Source organism: Canis lupus, chromosome 8 (genome assembly GCF_003254725.2).
Source record: "Canis lupus dingo isolate Sandy chromosome 8, ASM325472v2, whole genome shotgun sequence".
In the NCBI taxonomy this organism is placed as follows: Eukaryota; Metazoa; Chordata; class Mammalia; order Carnivora; family Canidae; genus Canis; species Canis lupus.
Genome location: NC_064250.1, coordinates 44438427 through 44457536, shown reverse-complemented (window position 1 = coordinate 44457536; position 19110 = coordinate 44438427). Strand labels below are relative to the sequence as shown.

At 39.5% G+C, this 19110-nt stretch overlaps 1 long non-coding RNA gene across 3 annotated transcripts in view; it reads right to left on the bottom strand.

Annotated features, from left to right (window-relative positions):
• The window catches only part of LOC112657084 (uncharacterized), a 32280-nt gene that overhangs the window by 12773 nt on the left and 397 nt on the right, over positions 1–19110 (bottom strand). For 2 of the 3 annotated variants that reach the window (XR_004817755.2, XR_004817756.2), the window contains exons 2-6: positions 16136–16368; positions 12559–12643; positions 10475–10665; positions 9873–10042; positions 9115–9326 (exon numbers count right to left, since the gene is read on the bottom strand). This is a non-coding gene — a long non-coding RNA (uncharacterized LOC112657084). The remainder of the gene's footprint in view (positions 1–9114; positions 9327–9872; positions 10043–10474; positions 10666–12558; positions 12644–16135; positions 16369–19110) is intronic. The other variant, XR_007412435.1, reaches the window with a different exon arrangement.

The window sequence follows — 19110 nt, the reverse complement described above, 5'->3', positions numbered from 1 at the left end:
GTCACTCATAGATTTTCCTTAGTTTTATCTGCCCTATACACTTCTTCACTTGTATCATTCACCAGCACTTCAAACACAACTAAAACAAAACCCAACTAGTCTACCCCCTTCCCCAAACTGCTCTTCCATATGTTTTCTATCTCCGTAAATCATCCCACCCAACTGCCAAACTAGCTTTCTTAAATTCTCCTTCTTCTCACCCTGGGCTCTTCACCAATTCCTATCAATTGCACCTCCTAAATATAGTTCATTTCTTTCTATCATTTGCTTAGCATAGGTCATCATCTTTTCAGGCTTAGATTATGATAATATATCTAAATCCAAATCTGACTTTGTCACTTGCCTCCTTAGAATCTTCCTCTAGCATCCCACAGCTCTCAACCCCTTGATGTAGTTTTTCAATAATCTTGCTCCTGATTTCCGCTCTAGCCTTATCTCTCCCAACCTTCTTATATATTCTGTACTCCAATCATTCTGAACATTTTTCAATTTCTTGTTCTCTCTTGCCTCTTGGCATTTGTTCATGCTCTTCCTTCTGCCTTGCATTTTCTTACCTCTCTTGTTCATATGGTAAACTCCTACTTCTCTTTCCTGTCTCTGCTTAAATATCTCTTCTTCCAGGAAGCCTTCCCCCATTTCCATCATGTGTTTTATACACTCTTTTCATGCTCTTAGACCACTTCGTTTCCTCCATCATGGCTCTGACTCAATTACCACATTCTTATTATCAGGTTCACATTAGACCAAAATGTTGAGACTATCTTTATCTTATTCAGTGTTATTTCTCTGTCACTTCACACAGTGATTGGCACAGGATGTTACATTCTAAATATTTTTAATGAACTATGAATAATAACACAAAAATGTCATTTTTGTATACTGTAGCTGTCTTAAGTTTAAATCACCTATATTTGGTGAAATCAACATGTAATAGAAAATTGAAAGATCCTGAAGTTCTCTCTTGATCTGCATCTTTGGCAAGTCCATCTTTGGGACTTTTCAACCCATCACACGCTCAGGCCAGTGCATGTAGTCTAGAGAAAAGAGTGAGCCAGGTGCTTGATTTAGGAGTGTTGAAATTCTGACTATAGTAACAGTCAAAAGTTTTCATGCCTTACAGATTCAAGAACCTATAAAGTCACTGGACTTCTCATTGAAATATTTAGGAATGACATTTGACACACAAAACACACTGAACAATCAACAAATATTTACTGAACGCTTACTATGTGCTGGACTCTGTTCTGAACATCAGACAAAAATGCTTTCAGAATCTCTCATTCTTGAGGCTTACTTAATCCTCTAACAAACTAAACCTGCTTAGCCCTCATTACTAATCCTAGAGTAGCATCTGTGAGAAACACTTGGTTAAACTTGTGTGTTTGGTTGGCATGTGGGTTGGATTTCTTATAACCTGGAAAAAGGAAAATTATTCCTGTATCTGGGACATTTGTGCAGCATAGCTAAACTGACAGAGGATATCTTTCCAGGAAATTTCCATTATTATTCTTTTTTTTTTTCCTGTTCCTTCTATGAGGTCCACTGAATTGGTTTCTTTTTTTTTTTTTTTTAAAGATTTTATTTATTTATTCATGATAGTCACACAGAGAGAGACAGAGAGGCAGAGACACAGGTAGAGGGAGAAGCAGGCTCCATGCAGGGAGCCTGACGTGGGATTCGATCCCGGGTCTCCAGGATCACGCCCCGGGCCAAAGGCAGGCGCCAAACCGCTGCGCCACCCAGGGATCCCCACTGAATTGGTTTCTGATAAAGAATTCAGTGGTGCTTTCTTTTCCAAGAGACAGAATATAAGTAGAAAAAGGAAATGTGGCTGAAAAATAGAAGTTTAATAACCAAAGCAGCCCCAATATGCCTGTGTAAGGTAGAATGGTAGGCAGTTGAAAAGACTTGAGATTCTTCCCCAAAGAAGACAAGGAACAAAACTGCAGTCTATCTTTTAAACAAACCTTACTATGGGAAGCAATGGAAATCTCATACTGTGCAGGTGGGAGTGTAGAGTAATAAGTTACTTTGATAACAATTTGGTATTTTCTTCCAAAGTTGAACACATGTGTACCCCATGACTCAGAAATCCCACTTGGAGGTTTATACACTACAGGACTGCGTACACATGTGCACCAGGACACAGGTTTAAGAGTAATGCATAGCAGTGTTACTCAAAATAGCCTCAAAATGAAAACAATCCAAATGTTTACCAAGAACAGAAAGTATAAATTATGTAATATTAATACAACTGAACACTATTCAGGAGTAAAAATGAACAAAATACAACTATAAGCATTTAGATCAACTTAAAACATAAAGTTAAGCAAATAAAGACTCAACATGTAAAAAGAGTTATTATATGATCTCATTTATATAACACCCCCAACTACCAAAAAAGGCAGATGTAATCAATTATGTTTAGGAATGCATTGTTAGGTGGCAAAAATAAAGACAACCAAGGAAGCCATTATCATAAATGTCAAGACTGTGGTTACCTTCAATGCAGAGAAGGAAGTTGGGATAAGAAGAAACACAAGGGTAGCCACATTCTATCCTTTCACCTGGGTGGTGGTTAAATGACATTCACTCTGTAATCATTAAGCTTTGTAACTTTTTTTATACACACATATGCAAATACACACACACACACATATATATATTCCTCCTCTCCAATAAACAAGGTTAGGAAGGCAGTCTTCCGTGGTTTGGGGCAGTCAATAGTAGTGGTTAAGAATGTAAGCCTTCCTAACCTTGGATTATTGTGAACTTGACTATGAAAATCATCTCTAAAGTCCTTATTTACAAGACTATTTGATCCAGACATACTACGACAGTTGGTACTATTCTGATAAGTTGGGGATGGCTGTTTTTAAACGACTTTTCCAAGGACTGATAGTTAGGAAAGAAACCCTGGTCAGGGGGTTAGACTGATATTAATCAGGAGTTTTGAGTTCCATTTTCAAATGAATCAAAACAGGTACATTCCTTTCTTCCTCTTAAACTGTGCTTCTCAATCCCGGTTATATGTTGGAATCACCTGGGGTAGCTTTAAAATGCTGATGCCCAGGATCCATCCTCAGAGATTCTAATTTAATTGGTTGGGGTTGTAGCCTGGGCATCAGGATTTTTAGCCTAATTACATTAAAATCTCCAGGTGATTGTAGTGTGCAACTAGAGCTAATAATCAGTGCATAAAGCCTAATTTCATTTTGAGCACATAAGTCAAAGTACACGGTATTCCTCATTGATGAATGAACCATATAGAGTGAGAAATTCTGAATATTATTTCTTTTTTTAAAGATTTTGTTTATTTATTCATAGAGACACAGAGAGAGAGAGAGAGGCAGAGACACAGGCAGAGGGAGAAACGGGCCCCATACAGGAAGCTGGACGTGGGACTCGATCCTGGGTCTCCAGGATCACACCCCAGGCTACAGGTGGCACTAAACCGCTGTGCCACCAGGGCTGCCCCCTGGATTTTATTTCCAGACTTGCTCCTAACTAGCTCTGCAAGTTCTTCCCTTTCCTGTGCCCTAATTTACTTATCTGCAGAGCAGGGAAAATGGGCCTCATGACATCTAAGGCTTTTTTCTATCCTGACTTTCCTTAGTTAATACTAATGGTTTCTTCCTATTTTAAAGCTACAAATGACCCTTGAAACCTTTGTAGGATTTTGTATGTTAGATAAATAAAATGAAATAATAGTGCCACCATTCTTCTTTGGCCACTTAATTTTCACTGAACAACTTTAGAAAAAATATATTTATCAACTAAGTAATAGGTGTCAGGCACTGAACAAAATTAATATTTTTTCTCTCTTAGAGTCTGTTGGAGATAACACAGGAGGAAGAAAATGGTGAACAAATGGAAATATTTGTAATCACTGATAGATGCCATGCAAACAAACAAGCCCAGCAGGAAGCTCATGTAGAATTAAAGGGGGGAGGGAGGCTGCCCTCAGATAGTGTGATCATGGGGATCACAATGAAATATTGACAGGATAGGAAGTGTTAATTCACTCAACATTAACAAATATCTATTGACCTCTTCCTACAGGCCAGGCACTACTCTTGGTCTTAGAAATAGAGCAGTAGGAAAAACAAAAACAGAAACAAAAAAACAAAGTCTGGGCCTCAAGGAGCTTGCATTTTGGAGGTGACAAGAAGGCCCAGAAAATTTGAAGTCTGTATGTGTATACAGGAGTAGTGAGTGGGATGGGTAGGTATTTCAGGTCAAGGAACTATCTACTGTAAAGGTCCTGCAGATGGCAGCTGGGTATTTCAGGAACCTAAAGCAGGCTAGTGTGCCTGGAGCACAGAAAGGGCAGTGAGACTTGTTTGGAGAGGCAGACTGGAGCTAGTTTGTAAGAGGTCTCCCAGGCCAGGAAATGAGTTAAGCAAATATGGTTTATGCAAAGCACCTAGACTGAATTTGAATGGAGTCTGCTGAATGTAGGTTTAAAATCACTGTTCTGGGTTAGTATCTTAGCTGATGATTGAGCCCCACATCCATTCCTTCATCAGCTATATTCTGGAATCTGAAAATGCAAGAACTACTGCAATGTCTGCATATTACCCATGGGGCTGTTATTTTACCAGTTACTTGGTGGGGTCATGGAGTGGTGAGTATGTGTGCATCCCTGGGAGGGAGGATAGGGCTGTAGCCTGTCTGGATCCTTAAAAGTCGAAGATCTGTGACCCATAAAAGAAGAGGCTTCATGAAAAGATTTGGGCCAAAGAGATCTACAATAACACCAAGAATATATTGGTCATATATTCATTTCTTAATTCCACAATGGACATTTATTGAAAACTTATGACCACAGGAGTTACCCCAAAGAAGAGAGACAGACAATCTGATTATTATAATATAATGTGGAAAGTGTTGCAGAGATGGGGACATGGAAGAGAGCTACTGTTATAACTCACAGTGGTGATGGGAAGGGTCTGGGAAGAATTCCAACTCAACTAACTTGAGTTGCTTCAACTAAATTTTGAAGGGTTTTTAGGAGTTGGCTGGATAAAAAAACAGAAGGGTATTCTAGGTAAAGAGAACTCCTAGGGCAGAGGGATCAAGATGAAAGAGCTTAAAGTGCCTTGCTAGAGACAAAAGGTAGAGAGATGGGGTTGGAGAGGAAAACAGAGGCCAGGTCATAAAGGGCGTTGTAATCCATGTCAAAGAATCTGGAATTCATCCTGAGGTCATTGGAAAACCATTCCATAACTTTAAGGAAGGGAGTGACCCATGATAACTTTAAAAATGAATCATAATAATTAACAATGATTGATTCCTTATTGTGTGCCATGCAGTCTTTTGAGGCCTGCCAATGTACAATGACTCACTTAATCTCTAAATTCCTTTGAGTTGAGGACTATTATTAGCATCATTTTGTAAATGAGGAAGCTGAGGCACACTTAATGCAGGAACTTCTCTCAGGGTGGCTCAACTAATAAGCGGTTGTACTAGAATCCAGAACCAGGCTGTTGGCTCCAAAGAGAAGCACATATAAGTACTATGCTATCTACTTAATTCCTTGTCACCAAAGTAGGGTTCCTGGACCAGGGGTGTTAGCATTACCTGAGAACAAATCCTGGGCCTCACTCCAGAACTACTGAATCAAAATCTGAATTTTAGTAACATTTACCAGGTGGTTTGTATGCACATTAATGATTGAGAAGCATCAGCTTAACCCACATGAGGCAACTGGGCCAGAGATGATGAATTGGAAGCCAAATACCCCATCTAAAGAGAAATACCGTTCTAGATCCTGTTGATTGGTGAATGCTGAAATGTACTGAGCACCCCCACTCCTACTGCAAATTCATTTTTCACATTTTGATGGTGGGGAAGGGATATGGATTTTTTAGAAAAGCCATTTTGTGGGGGCATCACTGTATTGGCCGGCAAAAGATGTTTGCAAGTAGAATTTGGCTAGCAGCTGCCAGTGTAAAATCTCTGGCTCACAGTTTAGAGATTTAGGGGCAGGGAGAAGCTTCTGTCCCCTTGGGTCACTTTAAGTAATTTCTTTGTCTCTAAGCTGACAAATATTTGAGAATAATGACTAGGAGTAATAAGTCTAGGAGTAAGGAACCAAAGAAGCCCCTTCATCTGTGTTTCGCCTAAAGTTTTGAGAGCTGCCTGTTCTAGGTGGTGTTTATGTTGGTTTGGGACCAAATCCATAGTTGGTAAGAAAAAGCAATTATTTTCTTGGTGTGTCTTATGGTGACAGAGGAAGACAACTTGTCAAGAATATAGGGTTGGGGATTTTGACTGTCTGTCATTGTCTTTCCAGAGACTAATCAAAATGCGTATGGGTTTGGGAACCCAGGTACCTTGGGAACTCGGATGAGCTTCTAAGTCAGTGGGGTGGCCATGGGTGAGGGGGGTCCTCTGTGTCTGAAGCTGGGTACCAGAGGGGGACCTGTGGTCTGCTTGCCTGCCACAGGAAGCCCAAGCGGCAGGTTCTAACCTGCTGTTCTCCCCCAGGTTAGACCCTCCCTCTGCATCCAGCTGGCGCTCCCCAGAGGTGGGTCTGAACCCTCCTGGCCCCATGTCTGTGATGCAGGCACAGTGGCTTCAACTGGGGACAGGGGGCATGGAAAAAAAAAAGTACCTTTGGAATAACTGTACAATAGGTACAATAATGTACCTTTTATGATGTATGCTATAAAAAACAGGTGTTTTTTAGTGAGATTGCACTGTTCTCTGCCAAGAAACCTAAAGTAAGCAGCACAGATTTTCTTTTGCAGACTTGTAGGTAGCAACTAGAAGTTTTAAGTGATACGATATATATAAATTTTATTTTAGAAGTATCATGGGAATATGGAGAATAAGCTGGAAAGGGTAAAGACTGATGACCAATAAAGAGGCTATTTGAATGGTCCAAGAGAGGAGTGAATGATATCCATGCATTCACTCAAGTCAAATAACTGGGAGTCACCTTGGACTTTCTCATTCCCACAGCCATTCAGTCACTGAGTCCTTCAAATTATACTTTCTTGATGCCCATCACATTCATTCCTTCCTCTTACTTCCATTGCTATTTTCCCTATTCAGGTCCATGTTCTTTTTTTACTTAGACTGTAGGCAGAAGTGTCTCCAGTCACTCTACTTTACAACCTGTCTTTCATGTAACTACCAGAATGGGCTTTCTAAGACAAAAATCTGACTTTTTCATTACTCTAAGTAAAAGAATTCTCCAGGGGCACCCAGATGGCTCAATCAGTCAAGCATCCAACTCTTGATTTCTGCTCAGGTCATGATCTCAGTCAGGGTGGTGAGACTGAGCCCCACATTGCAGCAGCCTTGGCACTCAGCTGGGAGTCTGCTTCTCTCTCTTTCTCCCTCTCTCTCTCCCTCCTTCTGCCCCTCCCCCACGCATACACACCCTCTCTCTCTTTCTCTCTCAAATAAATAAATAAATAAATAAATAAATAAATAAATCTTTTTAAAAAGTTCTCAGGGCGTCTGGGTGGCTCAGTCGGTTAAACATCTGTCTTTGGCTCAGGTCATGATCTGGGGGGGGGGGGTCCTGGGATTAGCAGGTCTGAGGCTCCCTGCTGAGCCCCTGCTTCTCTTTCTCCCTCTGCCCTTTTCCTCACTCATGCTCTCTCTGTCTCTCTCTCTCAAATAAATGAATAAATATTTTAAAAAATAAATAAAAATTAAAATTAAAACATCACAAATTAAAAATAAATTTCTCCAGTGGAATATAAGCACTTCAGGGACTGGGCTACAATTTGCTTCTTTGCTGTATCTTCTACTCATTCATCTTACTCATTACCCACTTAACCCCCAACATCCAGATATTAGAGAAATGTTTGCAAAACTTTGAATATGCCAGGATGCTTCATGTTTACATTTTTCCATTTCCTTTCCTTTTTCCTACCTTCTCCCATCTTTTCTCCCCTTTCTGCCTCATTTGGAAAAACATGTTCATCTTGCCAATCAGCTTTTGCTGAAAACTCCATCCCAATGCCTTCATTATTTCCTGGGAAGAATTTCCTAACTTCTAGTGTGTAGCAACAGCATAATAAATATTTTTAATAATTATTTATTGAATAAATGAAAACATGGGTGTGTGCTCTTTTCCTAATTCATTAGTGTAAGAGTTTGGTGGTTGTTTCCTAATCCCACATCACTGTTTAGGAGAGCTTGTTCATTCCCATGGGCTTCAATTATCACCTCTACAGAAGTAACTTCCAAAGAGGCTTAAATTCTGTGTCCCTTATTGCTTCCTAGATATTCTAGTGGGAAAAATAAGCCCCAAGCAGGTCAGTGACCAGAAGTCTATTACAATAGTCTAAGTGAGAGGCAGTGAGAATGAAAATTAGGCAACAAATTGAAGAGACATCTGAGATGTAAGTTGCATCCAGGCCAGATGGGGAGACTCTTGCTAGTGTTCTGTAATGACACAATATGTGCTGTTGTCTGCTTTTCCTGTGATGAAGGGTGACACAGGGAGTGCTTGCAGGACTGAGGAAGGACAGACATTGTCAGAGCACCCCTCCTTTTTCCTTCCCTTTTTTTCTCAAAGTCGGATTTACAGATGAGTGAGAAACCAATGGAGTTGGTTACCAAGAAGGGAAAATTCTAGTTTCTCCTCTAAGCTCTAGGTCTAATCTTTGGTCTCATGATTCCCAGGTCTATAAAATCAAGACTGCCAAGTACTTTTAGTAATTGCATGACATTAGACCAAAAAATGTCCTTTATGCCCTTTATTCACAATTTATGGCTTTGGCAGATTGGCGTGGTGGACAGCTGAATCTACCTCAATTGACTACCAGATCTGCTGTCTCCTGGATTCACCTAGAGGACTGTAGCTCCAGGACAAAAATCCAGGCAATTACAAGGCTTTGCCTGGCAGGCATCCTGGGGGAAGCTGCTCTTCCCACACCAGACTTGGTATGCCGCCAGTGCATCTGGAAGAAGTTGCAGTCAAGGACTCAAGCCATTTTTGAGCCAACCATACTCATGTGCCTATCTGCATTCCCAGTCTAGGAACCTCTATTTGGAGGCCCCTTTATGGTGAGGCTTTTGTTGATACACTGTTCAAGCACTTCCACCAAGACCTTGGCCAAGGCAGTTTTCTCCACTTGGACTCAGTACCTTTTCACACCATGCTCTTTCCCCTCTTCCTTCCTGTGGTCCCATAAATCCATAAAAAAGCAGGAGCTTTTTTGTTGTTGTTGTTCAGAATTCCTTGGCAGTGAGATGATATCCCCATTCGTGCTTCCGTTTGATATATGCCTCATGCCATTCCATGGGGAGAAATAGAACACTAGTGAGTTAGTGTCTTCCTCCTTTCCCTCTTGCCTGCACTGTTGTAGAAAGCAAATAAAAAGGTTTGCTTGTTATTTTCATTTTTGGCCTGTTATCCTAATGAACCACCTCAACACCTGGCAGCTTGGCCCACATCTGTTTAGGAGCCCTGTTGTTTAAATAGGTGTAAGAATATTCCATCCCAACTCCCTTCTGCTAGGGCTCTGGGCTCTTGAAATAAGAGCTTCTTATTATACATGCTATAGATTCTGTGTTTTTCCTTTCACTATAGCAAGATTCAAACATGTTGAGAAAAGGAGAATGGATAATCCAGATGCACATTAGATTGCATTAGAAAAAATATTGAAACTTCTGAAACAAAACTAGCATTTTTGCTTGGCCTACAAAATAATGTGACTAATTTTGGCCAGATGGAGCATGATTATGAATTAGCTACATGTAGACTGGATTTGAGACACTAAACAATGACCCACTACATTGCTTTAAATTACACAGATGAGACTCTTTGCCCATGGTAGTTTAATTATTTTCTTGGAAGGCATTACAATTCTTTATCCAGAAAGCCTAATGAATTTTATAATTACCTTTTCCTCCAAAGTCCACAAATGATGATTCCCCATTTGGATTGGTAAAGAAGAACCCACAGTGGGAAGCATTACTGATGTGTAAAAAACTCAGGACAGCATTCCTTTGCTGACCATTCCCATTTTTTGCACATATCCAAGAGTCAATTGAGGTCCGTGCACCTCTGGGCCTGGGGGAGGAGCAGAGCAAATTTCTTTTACCCCGCCAAGGCTCGTATCTTTATTACTTTCAGAGCTCCTGCCTTGGATTAGTCCAGCACTTTTGTCTGGATTGTTAGGAGCTATTGCTTAGTAGGCATCCAATTCGCCCCCCACATTGACATCTGAGTTCCCATTATCAAATACAAGCCTCTATTGACTAGCCAATGCCTTTAGGATCAAATCAAAACTCCTAAGCAAAAAACAAACAAAAAACACCTAAGCAAATAAGATCTGGAACACCAGTCTCATTTTCCAGCATCATCACATTGTATGCTCAAGGCATCATATCCCTGCTCTCTTTGAACAAAATCCCTTCTACTTCTGTGTCTTTGTACCAATTATTCCCCTGGCTAGAGCAAAGTGCCCATTCTCATTCCTCTTCTAGGAGCCATCATACTCACCTTTTGATTCCAGTTTGAATTTTAGTTGTTATGTTCAATACGTTAAAGATGGAAGAGCAAAATGGGAGAGAGTAAGGGTACCTAAAGCTTGGACTGCACCACCCATCGCTGTGAATTTGAGTGACTTGTTTATCTTCCCCAAGCTTCTGTTCTCTCAAAAGTAAGTTGGCAACTTTTTCCTCCCAGCTTCACTGAAGTAAAATAGACAAAAAACTATATATATTTATATTGTAAAATGTAATGGTTTGATATATGTATAGATAATGAGGTATTTACACAATCAAGTTAACACATCCATTACCTCAGTTACCTCTGTGTGTGTGTGTATAGTGAAGACATGTAAGATCTACTCTCTTAGCAAATTGCAAGTATATAATACAAATTATTAGTTATAAACCATCATGCTGTACGTTAGATCCCCAGAACTTATTCATCTTACAACTGAAAGTTTATACCCTTTGACCAACATCTCCCTATTTCCCTCAGCTCCTGGAGACCATTCTACCCTCTGGTTCTGTGAGTTAGAGATTTAATAGTCACTACGTATGAGACTGTTGGGAGAGCTAATTGCAACAACCTTTTAAAACTGCCAAAAAAAAAAAAAACTGCTTAACACTGTGCCTGACATATTGTAAGTACTTCATATGTAAACGCTATTATGTCTATTTGACGACATTTTCTCCAATTCAGTTGTATTTTGACTTGTTATGCTTTAGCTTAACTAGCTTTTATGCTTAGAATTGTATTAGTTTGCATGAATTGAATGACCAAGGTAATAGTCATTATCACTTCTAGTTTATTTAGGCCTTAACATTTACCACAGCTGTATCTTATGAAGTATGGTTGAAGAACTTATATGGAACTACCATGTGATAGTGATATTGTAAATTTAATTCTATCAAGAACTATTAAGCCAGGATCAAGTTTTTGTATATTGGGGATTCTTAGAGTCCAGTCAGGTATATTTAGTACTTTGCATTAATAACAAGCAACATTTACATAATCAAATAACTTAAAGACTCTACCTTTGTAAATTCTTTCTATTTATGTTCGCTATGCTTATATAAAGAAAAGTATTTTTACTGAATTTATACACACGAGTGTTATTTTGAATACCATTTTGGACTTATTCATTCTAATTTCAAATTTGACTTATTTCAATTACACAGCAAGGTCGAATTTATTTCCATTCTATATCAAATGCCCCAGATTTAATAGTGATTTCTTTAAAAAAAAAAAAGATTTTATTTATTTATTTGATAGAGCCAGAGAGCACAAGCAGGGAGAGCAGCAGAAGGAGAGGGAGAAGCAGACTTGCTGCTGAGTGGGAGCCCTTTGAGGGGCTCGATCCCAGGACTCTGGAATCATGACCTGAGCCAAAGGCAGATGCTTAACCGACTGAGCCACCCAGGTGCCCCTTATTGTGATTTCTAAACTAGCTTTTGAGATCTGATCAACTTTTATATATAAATAACAATTTTCTGCCAAGAGGGGTAATATAATTTGCAGTAAAAATTATTTTTGAATGACTAGCTTCATTTTTGAGTGTATACATGTGTACAACTATGTTTCACTCATCTAAAATTACAAATTTAAATGTGTTAAGAATAGAAACTCTCCCCCATTATTCCACAGCTCCACAGGAGCTTTACAGTTACTGACTTTTCTTCTACAAACCTATAATAACTTGTAGTACCTCACTTTTCACTTTGTATCACAATATTGGTTCACAAGGCCATTCTGTGCCCATCCACAACTGACAACTGAATGAATAAATAAAAATGAATAGATGAGTGAATACTTAAAAGCCAAATTGTTTCTTCGAGTGATCTATCCATGAATCAGACAGATGTTCTCAGGTTAGGCTATGGCATATTAAAATACAAAGTCCTGTTTGACTGTTGTACCTGATCCCCTGCCCGATATCCTTCACCCAGCTGAATATGACAAATTTTGGGAAACTATGGAAGGGCACAAAGCCAAAGTTGGCCTAAGATCCCCAACTTAAACAGTAGTACCTGCTCTGGCACAACGACCCCAGCCACCAAGGGCTCAGTGAAGATCCTGTCTTGATCAATACCTACCCTAATTTCAGACCCGCTTCTGAGACCTCATTCTTAGGAGTTCAGGTTGGAATCTGGTCCCTCTTCTCCTGGTATGTTTTCAAAACTGACAGAGATAGAAAAGAAAAACTTACTCAGGGAAGAAAATTGGATCAAATATTTAACACCGCACATTAAGCCTGGTAATAATGACTAGATGTATCACTGTCCAAATAAATTTTATATTAATCATTAAGAAATAGCAAAATAAAATAAAATACAAAGCAAAATAAAATAAAAAATACAATAAAATAGCAAAATAAAATACAAATGTGAGCACATGTATAATATGGTTTCACATTTTACATGGATATACTGTATATCCACATGGTATATGCATTGGTACTCTTCAAGTCCATGTAATTTGGGAATGACTCATATCAGGAACTGGTGACAAGAACAGGCACTGTATTACAAAGTCTGGCATTTCAAACATTTTTGCTGTTTTGATTTTTAAAAAATTCAAAAATATTTTATTTATGTATTTGAGAGAGAGAGAATGAGAGGGAGTGTGAGAGGCACTCTCCCTGCTGAGCAGGAAGCCCAATGTGGCAACTCAATTCCAAGACCCTGGGACAATGACCTGAAGCCAAGGCATCTGCCTGAGCCACCCAGGTGCCCCATATTTTCTATTTTTCAAGTCAATTTTTAATCTTTTTAAAATCTGGATCTGTGAAATGACATTGAATCTTACGTTTGAGCACGGGAAAGTAAAGAATTAGCTCACATTATATGCCAGGTTCACATAAATCCATACTCACAAGGACAGAGCTCTGTTAAGGAACGGGTCATTTTATCTGGCAGGAGATAGAAAATGAACCCAGAAATTTTCTTTCTACCAATAAGTGTTTGGTAATGGTAACATAAATATATTCCATATGTGGTGCTAAGAAAATAAAATTACTTTTTTTTTGTCCATGTATTTTAGATTTAGAAATAAAATGCAAACCGCAGGAAAACTCGGCAGGAGATAGTTACTGGAGAATACAAAGAGCATAATTATTAGGAAGGCAAGCCTGGTATCAAAGTTACCAGGCAGCCAATCCCAAGAGAAAGTAACATGAAAGTGGATTGGGAGGGTCATCCAATCATCTAATCCGACCTTGCTGTGTAATTAAAATTGCCTGGGCAATTAGGTGTTTGGGGAGAAGTGGAAATGAACCTCTTATTTCATGGGGACTTAAGAAAATTTCCTAACAAGTCAGCAGAGAGCAAATGAAGAGAAGGGGACTATTTGCCAATATAGGTACTATTAACCATAGCCTGCCTTCTCCCAACTCACCTGCTGTCCTCCAACTAAAGTCACATTAGTCCTAAATTGTCAACATCTGCAGAACAATAAACTTAAAAATACTTTCTCCTTCATCCTGATATTGCTTACAAAGGGGTAGGCCTTTCCAGAGGGGGTGTGTGTGCATGTGCATGTGCATGGGCATGCATATACATTTGCTTTCCTAGATATGGAGCTTAGGGTGTGAGTGGGGGAGGAAGAAAATAGCATGCAAAGTTTTCATGTGGAACCACTTCCAAGGGCTCAAAGACATAACATCCTGTGCAGTTCCAGAATCCATGAGAAGCTCAGTGTTGTAGGGGTTCAGTGTGTGGGGTTCTGGTTTGGGGTTGAGACATAAAGCTGAAAAGAAAGCTGGGTACCACTTATGCCCTGTGGGCAAAAAATAAGGAGTCAGTAGAAATTTCAGAACAAGAAAACATTTCTTTTAAGATTTTATTTATTTATTAATGAGAGATACAGAGAGAGAGAGGCAGAGACAGAGAGAGGCAGAGGGAGAAGCAAGCAGGTTTCATGCAGGGAGCCTGACATGGGACTCAATCCCAGGTCTCCAGGATAACATCCTGGGCTGAAAGCAGCACTAAATCGCTGAGCCACCCGGGCTTCCCAGAAGGCACCTTTAAAAGCAAAGCTCCCCTAGCAGCAATGTTGAGGCAAGACAGAATGGATGTTGGGATTAGAAGAGCAGCAGTGGCAATGCCAAGGAGGAGCCTCATAGGAGCTTGAGGAGAATGGACAGGACTTGATGCTACACTGGATGCAGGCAGTAAGGAAGAGGGATGGCAAGTCTTCTTAGCTAAGAGCAAGAAAACAGGCAAGAGAGAAAGTCTTGCAATCCAGGGCATAGAACAGCCAGTTGGAGCTGTCTAGTTGGCCATTGTAAATATGTTTCTGGAACTCAGAAGAGAGGTCTGGATGAGGCTACTTTGTAAACCATGATAACACAGATGGAAACTGAAGACCCAGGATGAATTAGATCATCTAAAGAGGAGAGTAAAAACCAGAAAGATAGAAAAGAAGAGGCATGGAACTAAGGATTAGAGAATCTGTGGGTAAAACAAAGGAAGAGAAGCTGCTGTAAGAGATAGAAAAGGAATGGTCTGAGCGGCTGCTGCTTCTAGCACAATAGAGAACAGGAAACACAATTTTGAGAAGCTGGGGTGTCTCATGCTTCCAGATTCTGTATTCAACACTTAATGGATACATATTCTTCTTAAGTACAGATGATCATATAAGACATAAAATAAATCTAAACAGGGCAGCCCGGGTGGCCCAGGGGTTTAGCACTGCCTTCAGCCCAGGGTGTGATCCTGGAGACCTGGGATCGAGTCCCATGTCAGGCTCCCTGCATGAAACCTGCTTGCTTCTCCCTCTGCCTGTGTCTCTGCCTCTCTTTCTCTCTGTGTCTCTCATGAATAAATAAATAAAATCTAGAAAAAATAAATCTAAACAAATATTAAAGAATAGGCATTATGTAGAATACGTTTTCTGAGAACAATGTAATTAAGTTAGAAGTTAATCACAAGAAGATAGGTTTAAAATTCTACATGTTTGGAAGTTAAAAACACACTTATAAGTAATTTTTCAAAGAAGAAACCGAATTAGAACTTAATGAACACTTAGAGCAAATGATAATGAAAACACTGTACATCAAATCTTGAGGTTTACAATGGAAATGTTCCTCCAAGGAAAATTTATAGCCTTGCATGCTTATTTAAAAAATGGACAGAGGCTGAAAATTAATGAGCTAAATATTTATCTCAATAAATTAGGAGAAGATTTACAGAATAAAATCAAAGAAAATAGAAGGAAAAATAAAAATACAAGCAGAAATAAGTGAAATACAAAAAGATACCATAGAGTGAGTTGATAAAACAAAGTTTTTCTTTAAAAAATTACAAATTAAAAAAATAAAAAATACAAATCAGACAAACCTTTGGTAACATTAATCATGAAAAAAGAGAAGAAAAAATTATGGCTAGAAATGAGGATATATGGACAGAAATAGACTAGATTAAAAAAACTATATGAGAATACTATGAACAATTTCGTTACTAATAAGATCTAGGAATTACTATTTTCTTCTTCCCTGTTATCTTATTTAGGAAGCCATCTAATCCTCCATTTGAAGAGCCCTAAGAATAAAGCAAGGTCTGCCAGCAGATTTCCAAGCTATTGCCACAACAACCCCCCTCCCAAAATTTGCTGGGGTTGCCACTTGAGATTTAGCAATTTGACTTTCAGCATCACTGTTGGGGCCCTACTTACCGTATCAGTAGTCAGTCAAGGATCTTCCTTGGGATACTTCCTTTGCTTCACGCTGGAATTAGCCAAGCATCCAGGGGCATACACAACCCAAAGGGTGTGAGGATTCTTAACTGTCTTTGAATGCCATACGGGAATCTGATCAATCTAGTCCACCTTTGCTATTGCTTTTTGATGCATCATGGAGTCTTACCAGGTTTAGTGCTACACAATCTCATGAATACATGGTTACTGTCCTGCAATGAGAATAAAAATCCAATGAGAGGTTCTTGGAAGGATTCTGTGTCCCTCTGTGTTAAGCTTATCTATGTTTGGGATTCTAGGATTGAATTCTTAGTAATTAGATTTTTTGAACTGCTGCCTTCAGAGGTACTAACCCAGGTCAGCTTTTGGTATTTGCCATGAAGGGTGGTGTAGATTTCCTCACAATCCTTAAACTATAAAATATTTGGTACCATATCTCTCCCTGGACCATCAAGGCCATTCTTAGGGGTTCCCGGGTAACTTTTCAAAGATACCCCCTAAGTAATTCTGAGGTAATTTTTTGCCCTGGTCTACATTATAAAGTAGCTGGCTTTTTCCTCATTAAATAAGAGAGAGAGAGAGAGAGAAAATTCACATATTTAATACTTGCTAAAACACTTTCCTGGTAGGAAACCACACAAAACATAGTCATGTGTTTATCTTTTTAGTTTATGGATTTCCAGAACATTAGCATACAAAAAGAAGCAGTTGGTCTACATTGTTCTAAGATCAAGAGAGATTTTAAGGAGTTTTCTTGTCATTTCTCATAAATCCATTTCCATTTCATAATCATGCCCAGGAGCTTGTGAGGCACAATGTCAGGAGTAAGGAAGGAAGCTCCGATGCCCAGTTCCAAGAGATAAACCAAATCATATCATCCCACCCTCTCTCTGCCCAAAGGCTGTCCTTTTACATAAATAGAACAGCCCCAACATTGTTACAGAGATACGTGTGTAGAACAATATTACAGCCCAGATCTTCTTCCAACCCCTTTGTTTTAAGCTTCTAAGAGATCCTGAAGAACCAGGAAAAAAACTAGAAGATAGAGATGCTGCTAAATATCCTACATGGCAAAGGACAGCTCTCCATATTGCCAGTAAAGAATTGGCTGGCCCAAAATGTCAACAGTACAAAAGCTGAGAAACCCTAGTGTACAGAATATCTTGCAGAGACTTCATGTACAACATTGTTATGGACATGCTCAAAAATGAATCGTTATTCCTTTTTTTCACCTACTCACTTTTGTCACTTGTCATTCCTAATCTGATTAATGGTATCTAGTCTTATGAATGCATATCTTGAAAATAATTTTTATTTTCTCTCTCTCCCTCATCTTGCTTATGTTAGTTCCCTTCCCATTTTATCTCCTAAATATCTGCAATCCTTCCTCCTCCCTCCGCTACCAATCCTTTGTGTGAGTGTAGGCATCCTTTAGTTTGCAACTGTCTCCTAAATGGACTCCCTGCTCTGAGTCTTATAAATGCCTCCAACTCATACTCCTTGAGTATTCTAAAATGGAAGCCTAACTGCATTTCTCTCACTGTCTACAAGATAAAGGCTGAGCTCTAAGGTCTGGCTTACCATGATTACCATGTGTTTTATTATCTGCAGATCCATGTTCTAGTGCTCTTTTTCCCAATCTCCTTCCTTTCTAGTAAAACCCAAGAAAACAAAACCAACAAAACAAAAACCTTCACACTTCTGTTTATTGGACATGATGTTCCCCCTTTTTTTGGAATGCCCTCTCCACTAGCACCCCCCCTCCCGCCCCTCCTGAAAGTTTCCTCCTGGAAAAATGTGTCTTTTTAAAACTCTGCTCTGTGCATGTGCATACTTCTATTGGGACACATACCACCTCAGGTATAACATCCTAGTTCAAAAGTTGAAATGTGACAAAGCAACATGGTCTATTTTTATTCCACTCAGATTTTAAAATTTTGAATTTCCATGATATAAGGTGAAACAGTCACAGTAAATTCATGGTCCTCTCCCTTTGCTCCTCAGTTGTGGTTAAATTCTGGGGGAGCCCTCATAGTATCTAAGTTTTGGAGGTGTAGGCACTCACGCCTCATCCCTGTACATAGAGCTCCTTCAGATTTGGAGGTTCTTTTCTTAAGTCAGTGTCTTGCTTGTTGATAACCTCATCATTTTGCTTTGAGAATTTTTCTGAGGCTTTCTACGGCTTCCTTATACCACACAACTATTCCCTTCACAGGGCTGCTTCCTACCCCAAATTACCTGGACATTAAATCCTTAATCAGAGACCTAGAGGTATTCCTTTTCTTATAATCTTGTTAAAAATCTTCCTTCAAAAATATTTCCTGTCTTGTGAATTTTTTGTCTTAGAGGCATCAAATACTTTCTTTCATGGGTTTAGACTTTTAATAGGTTTAGTCCCTTAAAAGCTAATGACTCTCAAATTGTTTCTGCTTAGTTCTGTAGCATCCCATATTTGAGGCAGGACGAAAAACAGAACAGAGTAGCTCCTAAATCTAACAGCCCTTTGGATACACCCGGGGGAACTTTTAAAATTGAAGATGCGGGCAGCCCGGGTGGCTCAGCGGTTTAGCGCCGCCTTCAGCCCAGGGATTGATCCTGGAGACCCGGGATCCAGTCCCACGTCGGGTTCCCTGCATGAAGCCTGCTTCTCCCTCTGCCTGTGTCTCTGCCTCTCTCTCTCTCTTTCTCAAGAATAAATAAATAAAATCTTTATTTAAAAAAATAAAATTGAAGATGCTCCCCTGCAACTCTGCATCATCAGAATGTTTGTTTTTTAAAAATCACAAAATCTCTCATTGGTGGGAGTGGGGCAGGACTCCGCTCAATTCCTTTTTCCTTAAAGTCTCCAATTATTTATTTTATTATTATTTTTTTTTTACCTACAATGCTTACTCCCTGCAGGTTCCCCAACCTCCACAACCCGGCTCCGCTCCCTCCTCCTCGCCCCGCCCCTC